We start from the raw sequence: 10,834 nt of genomic DNA, 5'->3' as shown, positions 1-10,834 counted from the left end.
CCAAGGCTCCCAGCCTCATTCCTGATGAAGGGCGTTTGCCTGTCGATTTTCCTGCTCCTCGGATGCTGCCTGACCTGCTGTGCTTTTCCAGCACCACACTCTCAACTCTAATCTCTAGCATCCGCAGTCCTCACTTTCACCTAGGGAATACTGCAGCAAAGCAAAGTGGGAGCAATGTTTACAAAACTCAGAGAGAGAGGAAGAAAAGCATTAATCACAGCCACCGATCAGTTAGGGTGGACTCTTCACTGTAACCAGTGGGGAAAGGCAGTCATGATTTGGAGATGCCAGTGTTGGACTGGAGTGTACAAAGTTAAAAATCACGCAACACCAGGTTATAGTCCAGCAGGTTTAATTGGAAGCACTAGCTTTCGGAGCACTGCTCCTTCATCAGGTGACAACCACCTATTGGACTATAACCTGGTGTTGTGTGATTTTTAACAGTGGAAAGGGAACTTGGTTTGCAGCAGCCAATCAAAAGGGGAAGACTTATTACTACAGCTAATCACAGAAGAAGCACTATTTCGAACTCAGCATCGCCCTCCTAACCTGCAATCTTCTTCCTGACCTCTCCGCCCCCACCCCACCCCAGCCTATCACCCTCACCTTTACGTCCTTCCACCTATCACATCTCCATCACCCCTCCCCCAAGTCCCTCCTCCCTACCTTTTATCTTAGCCTGCCTGGCACACTCTCCTCATTCCTGATGAAGGGCTTTGGCCCAAAACATTGAATTTCCTGTTCCTTGGATGCTGCCTAACCTGCTGTGCTTTAACCAGCAACACATTTTCAGCTCTGATCTCCAGCATCTGCAGACCTCACTTTTTACTCATTTTCAGCACTATTTAACTGTAGCCAATCAAGAAAAGAAGTCTGTTTTTACAGCCAATCAGAGAGGATACAGTATTCAGTACAGCCAATCAGAGAAGGTATACAATTTACTGTGGTAATCAGAAGACTCTTATGACCGGACACTTGTTTGACACAAATGAGATGTGCTACTTCTTAGCACTAGACTGAATATTGTCTGGGTCTTGTTGCATGCAGGCAGAGAATGCGTTATCTGTGGAGCTGGGGATATTGTAAATTCCAACTTCCTCTTTGTAATGGAGTGAAGGATGTTAATGTAGTCTGAAGGCGGTTGGACTGAGGACACAACACTGAAATTTCTGCATATATTTTGGACCCTATGATGGGCGAACAATTGCCACAACCAATTGTACTACTTCTGGTCCAAACTGGCACAATTCTGGAAAAAGATGGTTACAAATTGCCTTTTGCACTAATGAGATAGGCAACTTCTTCACTGAGGCACTTTTGTGGAAACACTTTTTTTATTGTCAACCATCATTCATATTTGTCTTTGCAGCATTTTAATCTGTTCTATTAGGTTGTCTAACTCTGTCCAATGTCCATCTAAGACTTCTAGATGCACCACATTAGCATACTATTTGAGGTATGTCAGTGCTGTTCATGGCATTTCCCACACACCTCATTGACCAATTGATCCTCTATGTTGAATCATAGCATATGGAAACAGACCCTTTGGTCCAACTTGTCCATGCCAACCATATATCCCAAACGTAATTAGTCCCATTTCCCTGCATTGGCTCCATTTCCCTCTAAACCTTAAACTAAAAACAGAAATTGCAGGAAAAGCACAGCAGTTCTGGCAGCATCTGTGGAGAGAAGTCAGAGTTAATATTTTGGGTCAGGCGACCCTTCCTCAGTACCTTCTGAGGAAGGTTTAGAGATAGAATGTTGAAAATGACATCAAGTATGTTTTAACCTCTCATTGGTTCTCTGGCTACATGCTGCTGGCCCAATCAGATATATGTATTTTAGGAGTTACCCAGCTTAATCTGTGATGTTGCTATTGTATTGAATTGAACTGAATTGAATTAGCTCTATTGTCATATGTACAATATGCAGAAAGCGACCTAGATACAGCTTCTTCAGTTACAGGATCAGTTACAGTATAACAATGTCCCCAATACAGCACTATCTTAGGTACATACAATTAGCCCCATTATCCGAAAGTACAGCTTTCTCAGGATACCCTTCACAAGCCGAAAATGGCGTAAAGCGAAGGTGCATGATTTATATGAGTAAAGATATTGGCATTTTTTGTAAAAGCAAAAATTCTCTTCAGATTCGCGAAAACAGGTCCTAATGTAGCTCTTTCGTAAAAGCAAAGTTGTAGAAAGCAAAAGTTCAAAAAGCGGCGGCTACCTGTACCTAGGTACAATCCGTAAAATTAAGAAATAACAGTTAAATTATAGCTATACACTGTATAATCACAGGTCAGAAAATCAAGAAGCAAAGTTACAAAGACAACCATCACTGTCTTTCCAAGGGCTCCCGAAGCAGACCAGAACAAGGGGCCTCCATGTGGTCTGACTGCTGCAGTCACACTCCGCACCAGGCTGATGCTCAGGCCACTGGTCACAGATGTCCCTGGTTGCACTGCTGACCATCAACTCCACTTCAGAGGCCAGGAGTCAGAGGCTGAGGCCAGTTGAGAGTCTGGAAGACAAAAGAAGAGAAGCAAACCACAAAAAGGAGGAAAAGCTTTGGGGTGGGGGAGAAAAAAAGGACAAGAACTGGTGCTGTGGATGAGCTCTGACTGACGTGTTCTATCCCACTGCCATTTTACCAGTCATGCTGATTGATACTGAAGTATCTAACAAAAGTACATTCTGCCATGTTTTTATTGGTGTTTAACATGGACTTTTGAACCACTGGCTAAGGGAGGCCGTTAGGTGTTAATTAGCAGGATCTTTCCTTACCCATGTTTGTTCTCATGCTTGGGCACTTCATGGAGTCAGGGCCATTTGCTCCTGACTGTATGCATATCTATTGCTAAATCTGGTTTAAAAGAGTACTGCAAAGGTCCTTTGGAATTGCCTCCCTGAACTTCTCTGTTGTTCTAAATTTCTCTCATGCTCTCCATTTAAGACATTTCTTAAAACTCCCATCAATGACTAAGCTCTTTGATCATCTGCCCTAATGCCCTAATATCATCTGTGTTGCTTAATATCAAATTTTGCTGATGTGTCTCTGAGACATTTTGTAATGTTTTATGTTTGAAGGCACTATAAAAATATAAGTTTTAATTTACTATGAATACCAGTTCACAACCTCAGCTTGGGAACTACCAATGATTGTCCAGTCACATTCAATATCCAGACCTCAAGGTGAGGACCTGTCACTAGTTTCAATCTTGACTCATTAGCATGCTCACCTTTTCCTATTAATGTCTTACTCCAGATGAGCATGTAATTGGACTGATACTCCATTGCAGCACTAAATGCTGAGTCGCTGTAAGAGGTGTCATCTTCTGGATCCCCTCAGCACTATTCAAAGAACAAAGATTAACTTGATCCCGTAATAAACATCACTACTACAGATAATCTGGCCACCAGTGTCATTGTGAAATTGGGCAATACACAGATTGGCTGCCATTTTTCTCTGTCTTGTGACAGAGCTGATTGGTCTACAGTGTTTTATAGTCTCTGAAACACTTTGGAACATCCTGTGATTATGTTAAAGTAAATAGCCGCAGTTCACTAAGACTCACAGGCATTTGTCACCATTACAGAGAGAAACAATTGGTTACATACAGCTTAAGGGCACTATTACACAAGACGTGGAGAGGATGAGGAGGCAGACCTTCATGAGCTACCATAACTGGTATTGTGACAAAACTATATCACTGCTGTCTTTGTGCTTCACACTCCAGCTATTGAGCCAACTGACCAAACCATGAGGTCATGAAGAAGTATTCTTTCTTTTAAGCTTTCTTTCTGATTCTTGGCTCAAAAATCATACAACTGTATCAGTGAGGAATCTGATTCTTTTAGGCTTGGTTCCATGGTCTTGCAAGCCAATGCATAATGGTCCTTTAATAAGTTATGACAAGCATACCAGAACATCAAGGTACTTCAGCAGTACTCCAAAGTGCACCCAACACTCCATCACCTATGTTAAAGTTTTCTGAGGTTTGCTCAGTAAGATTTGTTGTTGCAGGAGGAAAGTGTGTATTGTGTAACTTGTAAATAGATACATGGGAATCCTTTAGTAGTTTTGTTTGAATCTCTTAAGAATTATAATCAGTTCAAGTACTGGCTGAAAATTTAAAAATTATGTATTTAAATTCCATGGTCAGCTCCTGTTGAGTGTATATATTTCTCATCAGCCCATTCATACATGTTATAACAAACATCAGGAGCAAATGAACACACACCTCTTGGCCCAGAGATAGGAATACTAACTCTGGTTCATTAAAACCATACAAACTAAGAGCCGGAGTAGTCATTGCACCCCTTAGAGCTCATGGTCTCAATCTTTACATGTCAGTGGTGGACTCTAAAATGGGGAGAGATTTCAGTCTGTTATGAAAGAAAAATTGGAGCCTTTGCCATTTCTATCTGTGGAGCCTCTCCACAACATGCATATAAAGGTGTAAGTTGGCACAACAGCTCAGGTCCGTAACACACCACCACCTCAGAAATAATCATTACTGAATTAGTAATCCAGCGCTCTTAAAAGAGCAGCATGGTGGCACTGTAGATAGCACTACTACCTCATCAGTGCCAGGGACTCAGGTTCATTTCCAGCCTTGGGTGACTGTGGGGAGTTTGCACCTTCTCCATGTGTCTGTGTGGGTTTCCTCTCACAATCCAAAGATGTGCGGTCAGGTGAATTGGCCATGCTAAATTTCCTATAGTGTCAGGTGCATTAGTCAGAGGGAAACAGGTCTGGGTGGGTTACTCTTCAGAGGGTCGATGTTTGAAATTTAAGCTTTTGTTAATTAAATATGTCTGAAATAATAATTAATAATAGTGATCATGAAACTGCTAGATTGCCACAAACAATTGAGTCAGCACAGATATGGTGGGCTAAATAAGCATTTTCTGTGCTTAATTTGAGTATGGCTGTTAGGTTTTTAACTTTTGTCACTTACTTCTAGTCCCCCTCAAAAAGGGATTTTTTTTAGCATCTGGTCTATTAAATCCCCTTCGTACATGTTTTACTAAAATTGATTTTCTTTTTTCCAGACTAATAGCTAAAGACCAAACATATCAATTGTTTCTTCCTAAGATTACTCTTCATCTCGGGGGTCTGCCCTGGCCAATACTTATCCATTGACCTTCTTCAACAAAATAAATTATGTTGTTATTCCAAGTTGTGTAACTCATTACTGCATGGAAATTGGTTGCTGGATTAGTGGTGCTGGAAGAGCACAGCAATTCAGGCAGCACCCAAAGTGCAGCTAAATCTATTTCTACACTGGAACAGAAACAGCACATCAAAATGTATTTCTTGCACATTACAGTACTAAGTTTGGGATTTGTACTGTATAAACATTTAATTTTTTAAAGAAATGTTGAATACATTTTCATGATCACAAGATCACTTGAAGCCAATGACACTTGAAGCCAATGAAGAATTTAGGAAGCAGTCTGTGCAGAAAAACTATCGGAAGCAATGAGAGTTCATGATTTCAATTGAATTTTTTGAACAATGACAGTGCATGATTTGAACTAAATTATATAAACAATGACGGTGCATGATTTCAATTGTGTTGTATAAACAATGACAGTGCATGACTTAAACTAAATTGCATAAGCAATGACTATGCATTTATTTCAGCGCTGCCATGGCAATGACTATGCAATTTATCTGCTATATGGAAATAAGGTGCATTTTCTCAAATTTTTTGGAAGAAAAGTGATACAGTAATGACGACTGTGTAAAGTCCAGCCTGTAGTGGTGAGCTTTCACATTGCAGCAGTGGAACACTGGCAAGGGCCTGGCCAGAGGGACACCTGTTTGTATGAATGAAACCCGGTGCCACGTCACGGGTTGCGTCACCGACGTGTGACGTCACTGCAGTAGGGCACGTCACAAGAAGTCTTCCGTCATTGAGACGCGACCAACGGAATTGCGTTTCGTCGCAAATACTGAAAATTAGCAAATAGTCAGAGAGTTTACAAAGCGAGGGCATGGGAGGGAGGGTCTGGGAGAGAGAATGGGGCAAATAGCAAGAATGTGGAGGCGGGGCGAGAGGAACCGGCGGTTATATATAGACCCGGGCTGTGACATCATCAGGACCCGACGGCAGTGACGGGCGAGGCCGCGAGAGGAACCGGAGCTGGAGAGAGAGAAGGTGAGAAAGCCGAGAGAGAGAGAGAGAGAGAGAAAAAACCCAGAGAGAGGAAGAGAGAGAAGGTGAGAAATCCCGGGGGGGCGGAAGAGAGAAAAGCCAGAGAGAGAGAGAAGGTGAGAAATCCCAGAGAAAGATAGAGAGAAGGTGAGAAAACCCAGAGAGAGGGAGAAGGGGAGAAAACCCCCCAGAGAGAGGGAGAAGGGGAGAGAACCCAGAGAGAGGGAGAAGGGGAGAGAACCCCCCAGAGAGAGGGAGAAGGGGAGAGAACCCAGAGAGAGGGAGAAGGGGAGAAAACCCAGAGAGAGGGAGAAGGGGAGAGAACCCCCCAGAGAGAGGGAGAAGGGGAGAGAACCCCCCAGAGAGAGGGAGAAGGGGAGAGAACCCCCCAGAGAGAGGGAGAAGGGGAGAGAACCCCCCAGAGAGAGAGGGAGAAGGGGAGAGAACCCCCCAGAGAGAGAGGGAGAAGGGGAGAGAACCCCCCAGAGAGAGAGGGAGAAGGGGAGAGAACCCCCCAGAGAGAGAGGGAGAAGGGGAGAGAACCCCCCAGAGAGAGAGGGAGAAGGGGAGAGAACCCCCCAGAGAGAGAGGGAGAAGGGGAGAGAACCCCCCAGAGAGAGGGGGAGAAGGGGAGAGAACCCCCCAGAGAGAGGGGAGAGGGGGAGAGAACCCCCCCCAGAGAGAGGGGGAGAGGGGGAGAGAACCCCCCAGAGAGAGGGGGAGAGGGGGAGAGAACCCCCCAGAGAGAGGGGAGAGGGGGAGAGAACCCCCCAGAGAGAGGGGAGAGGGGGAGAGAACCCCCCAGAGAGAGAGGGGGAGAGGGGGAGAGAACCCCCCAGAGAGAGGGGGAGAGGGGGAGAGAACCCCCCAGAGAGAGGGGGAGAGGGAGAGAACCCCCCAGAGAGAGGGAGAGGGGGAGAGAACCCCCCAGAGAGAGGGGAGGGAGGGGGAGAGAACCCCCAGAGAGAGGGGGAGGGAGGGGGAGAGAACCCCCCAGAGAGAGGGGGAGAGGGGGAGAGAACCCCCCAGAGAGAGGGGGAGAGGGGGAGAGAACCCCCAGAGAGAGAGGGGAGAGGGGGAGAGAACCCCCCAGAGAGAGGGGAGAGGGGGAGAGAACCCCCCAGAGAGAGGGAGAGGGGGAGAGAACCCCCCAGAGAGAGGGGGGAGAGGGGGAGAGAACCCCCCAGAGAGAGGGGGAGAGGGGGAGAGAACCCCCCCAGAGAGAGGGGAGAGGGGGAGAGAACCCCCCAGAGAGAGGGGAGAGGGGGAGAGAACCCCCCAGAGAGAGGGGAGAGGGGGAGAGAACCCCCCAGAGAGAGGGGGAGAGGGGGAGAGAACCCCCCAGAGAGAGGGGGAGAGGGGGAGAGAACCCCAGAGAGAGGGGGAGAGGGGGAGAGAACCCCCCAGAGAGAGGGGGAGAGGACCCCCCCAGAGAGAGGGGGAGAGGACCCCCCAGAGAGAGGGGGAGAGGACCCCCCAGAGAGAGGGGGAGAGGACCCCCCAGAGAGAGGGGAGAGGACCCCCCAGAGAGAGGGGAGAGGACCCCCCAGAGAGAGGGGGAGAGGACCCCCCCCAGAGAGAGGGGGAGAGGACCCCCCAGAGAGAGGGGGAGAGGACCCCCCAGAGAGAGGGGGAGAGGACCCCCCAGAGAGAGGGGGAGAGGACCCCCCAGAGAGAGGGGGAGAGGACCCCCCAGAGAGAGGGGGAGAGGACCCCCCAGAGAGAGGGGGAGAGGACCCCCCAGAGAGAGGGGGGAGAGGACCCCCCAGAGAGAGGGGGAGAGGACCCCCCAGAGAGAGGGGGAGAGGACCCCCCAGAGAGAGGGGAGAGGACCCCCCAGAGAGAGGGGAGAGGACCCCCCAGAGAGAGGGGGAGAGGACCCCCCAGAGAGAGGGGGAGAGGACCCCCCAGAGAGAGGGGGAGAGGACCCCCCAGAGAGAGGGGGAGAGGACCCCCCAGAGAGAGGGGAGAGGACCCCCCAGAGAGAGGGGGAGAGGACCCCCCAGAGAGAGGGGGAGAGGACCCCCCAGAGAGAGGGGGAGAGGACCCCCCAGAGAGAGGGGGAGAGGACCCCCCAGAGAGAGGGGGAGAGGACCCCCCAGAGAGAGGGGGAGAGGACCCCCCCAGAGAGAGGGGGAGAGGACCCCCCAGAGAGAGGGGAGAGGACCCCCCAGAGAGAGGGGAGAGGACCCCCCAGAGAGAGGGGGAGAGGACCCCCCAGAGAGAGGGGGAGAGGACCCCCCAGAGAGAGGGGGAGAGGACCCCCCAGAGAGAGGGGAGAGGACCCCCCAGAGAGAGGGGGAGAGGACCCCCCAGAGAGAGGGGGAGAGGACCCCCCAGAGAGAGGGGGAGAGGACCCCCCAGAGAGAGGGGGAGAGGACCCCCCAGAGAGAGGGGAGAGGACCCCCCAGAGAGAGGGGGAGAGGACCCCCCAGAGAGAGGGGGAGAGGACCCCCCAGAGAGAGGGAGAGGACCCCCCAGAGAGAGGGAGAGAGGGGGAGAGGGGGAGAGGACCCCCAGGAGAGGGGGGGAGAGGACCCCCAGGAGAGGGGGGGAGAGGACCCCCAGGAGAGGGGGGGAGAGGACCCCCCAGAGAGAGGGAGAGAGGGGGAGAAAACCCCAGAGAGAGGGAGAGAGGGGGAGAGAGAGAAGGTGAGAAAACCCCAGAGAGAGGGGGAGAGAGAGAAAACCCCAGAGAGAGGGGGAGAGAGAGAAAACCCCAGAGAGAGGGAGAGAGAGAGAAAACCCCAGAGAGAGGGAGAGAGAACCCCCCAGAGAGAGGGAGAGAGAGAGAGAGAAAACCCCAGAGAGAGGGAGAGAGAGAGAGAGAGAAAACCCCAGAGAGAGGGAGAGAGAGAGAGAGAGAAGGTGAGAAAACCCAGAGAGAGGGAGAGAGAGAGAGAGAACCCCCCAGAGAGAAGGTGAGAAAACCCCAGAGAGAGGGAGAGAGAGAGAAAACCCCAGAGAGAGAGAGAGAGAGAGAGAGAGAGAAGGTGAGAAAACCCCAGAGAGAGGGAGAGAGAGAGAGAGAGAAGGTGAGAAAACCCCAGAGAGAGAGAGAGAGAGAGAGGTGAGAAAACCCCAGAGAGAGAGAAGGTGAGAAAACCCCAGAGAGAGGGAGAGAGAGAGAGAGGGAAGGTGAGAAAACCCCAGAGAGAGGGAAGGTGAGAAAACCCCAGAGAGAGGGAGAGAGAGAGAGAGAAGGTGAGAAAACCCCAGAGAGAGGGAGAGAGAGAGAGAGAAGGTGAGAAAACCCCAGAGAGAGGGAGAGAGAGAGAGAGAGAAGGTGAGAAAACCCCAGAGAGAGGGAGAGAGAGAGAGAGAAGGTGAGAAAACCCCAGAGAGAGGGAGAGAGAGAGAGAGAAGGTGAGAAAACCCCAGAGAGAGGGAGAGAGAGAGAGAGAAGGTGAGAAAACCCCAGAGAGAGGGAGAGAGAGAGAGAGAAGGTGAGAAAACCCCAGAGAGAGGGAGAGAGAGAGAGAGAAGGTGAGAAAACCCCAGAGAGAGAGAGAGAGAAGGTGAGAAAACCCCAGAGAGAGAGGGGGAAGGTGAGAAAACCCAGAGAGAGAGAGAAGGTGAGGAAACCCAGAGAGAGGGAGAAGGTGAGAAAACCCAGAGAGAGAGAAGGTGAGAAAACCCAGAGAAAGAGAGAGAGAAGGTGAGAAAACCCAGAGAGAGAGAGAAGGTGAGAAAACCCAGAGAGAGAAGGTGAGGAAACCCAGAGAGAGAGAGAAGGTGAGGAAACCCAGAGAGAGAGAGAAGGTGAGGAAACCCAGAGAGAGAGAGAAGGTGAGGAAACCCAGAGAGAGAGAGAAGGTGAGGAAACCCAGAGAGAGAGAGAAGGTGAGAAAACCCAGAGAGAGAGAGAGGGGGAGAAAACCCAGAGAGAGAGAGAAGGTGAGAAAACCCAGAGAGAGAGAGAAGGTGAGGAAACCCAGAGAGAGAGAGAGAGAGAGAGAGAGAAGGTGAGAAATCTGAGAGAGGGGGAGAGAACCCGGGGAGGGGGGGGGGGCAGAAACCCCAGAGAGAGAGAAGGTGAGAAAACCCCAGAGAGAGAGAAGGTGAGAAAACACAGAGAGGGGGAAGGTGAGAAAACCCAGAGAGAGAGAAGGAGAGAAAACCCAGAGAGAGAAGGTGAGAAAACCCCAGAGAGAGAGAGAGAGAGAAGGTGAGAAAACAGAGAGAGAGGGGGAAGGTGAGAAAACCCAGAGAGAGAGAAGGAGAGAAAACCCGGGGGGGGGGGGGGGGGAAGAGAGAAAAGCCAGAGAGAGAGAGAGAAGGTGAGAAGTCCCAGAGAGGGGGAGAGAAGGTGAGAAAACCCAGAGAGAGGTAAGGTGAGAAATCCCAGAGAGAGGTAAGGTGAGAAATCCCAGAGAAAGAGAGAGAGAAGGTGAGAAATCCCAGAGAGAGAGAAGGTGAGAAATCCCAGAGAGAGAGAAGGTGAGAAATCCCAGAGAGAGAGAAGGTGAGAAATCCCAGAGAGAGAGAAGGTGAGAAATCCCAGAGAGAGGGGGGGAAGGGGAGAAAACCCAGAGAGAGAGGGGGAAGGGGAGAAAACCCAGAGAGAGAGGGGGAAGGGGAGAGAAAACCCAGAGAGAGAGGGGGAAGGGGAGAAAACCCAGAGAGAGAGGGGGAAGGGGAGAGAAAACCCAGAGAGAGAGGGGG

At 50.0% G+C, this 10,834-nt stretch overlaps 1 protein-coding gene across 7 annotated transcripts in view; it reads left to right on the top strand.

Moving 5' to 3' along the window:
• Positions 1-6,023: 6,023 nt before the first annotated feature.
• Positions 6,024-10,834, top strand: part of zfand2a (zinc finger, AN1-type domain 2A) — a 51,826-nt gene continuing 47,015 nt past the window's right edge. For 3 of the 7 annotated variants that reach the window (XM_060840304.1, XM_060840303.1, XM_060840307.1), the window contains exon 1: positions 6,024-6,172. The gene's annotated coding sequence lies outside the window, so the exon portion shown is untranslated. Of the gene's footprint in view, positions 6,235-10,834 lie in introns of all 7 variants that reach the window. The other 4 variants (XM_060840311.1, XM_060840309.1, XM_060840308.1 and 1 more) reach the window with 3 other exon arrangements.

Source organism: Hemiscyllium ocellatum, chromosome 20 (assembly GCF_020745735.1).
Source record: "Hemiscyllium ocellatum isolate sHemOce1 chromosome 20, sHemOce1.pat.X.cur, whole genome shotgun sequence".
Lineage (NCBI taxonomy): Eukaryota > Metazoa > Chordata > Chondrichthyes > Orectolobiformes > Hemiscylliidae > Hemiscyllium > Hemiscyllium ocellatum.
The sequence above is the reverse complement of the archived record's forward strand: the minus strand, read 5'-3'. Positions and strand labels throughout refer to the sequence as shown.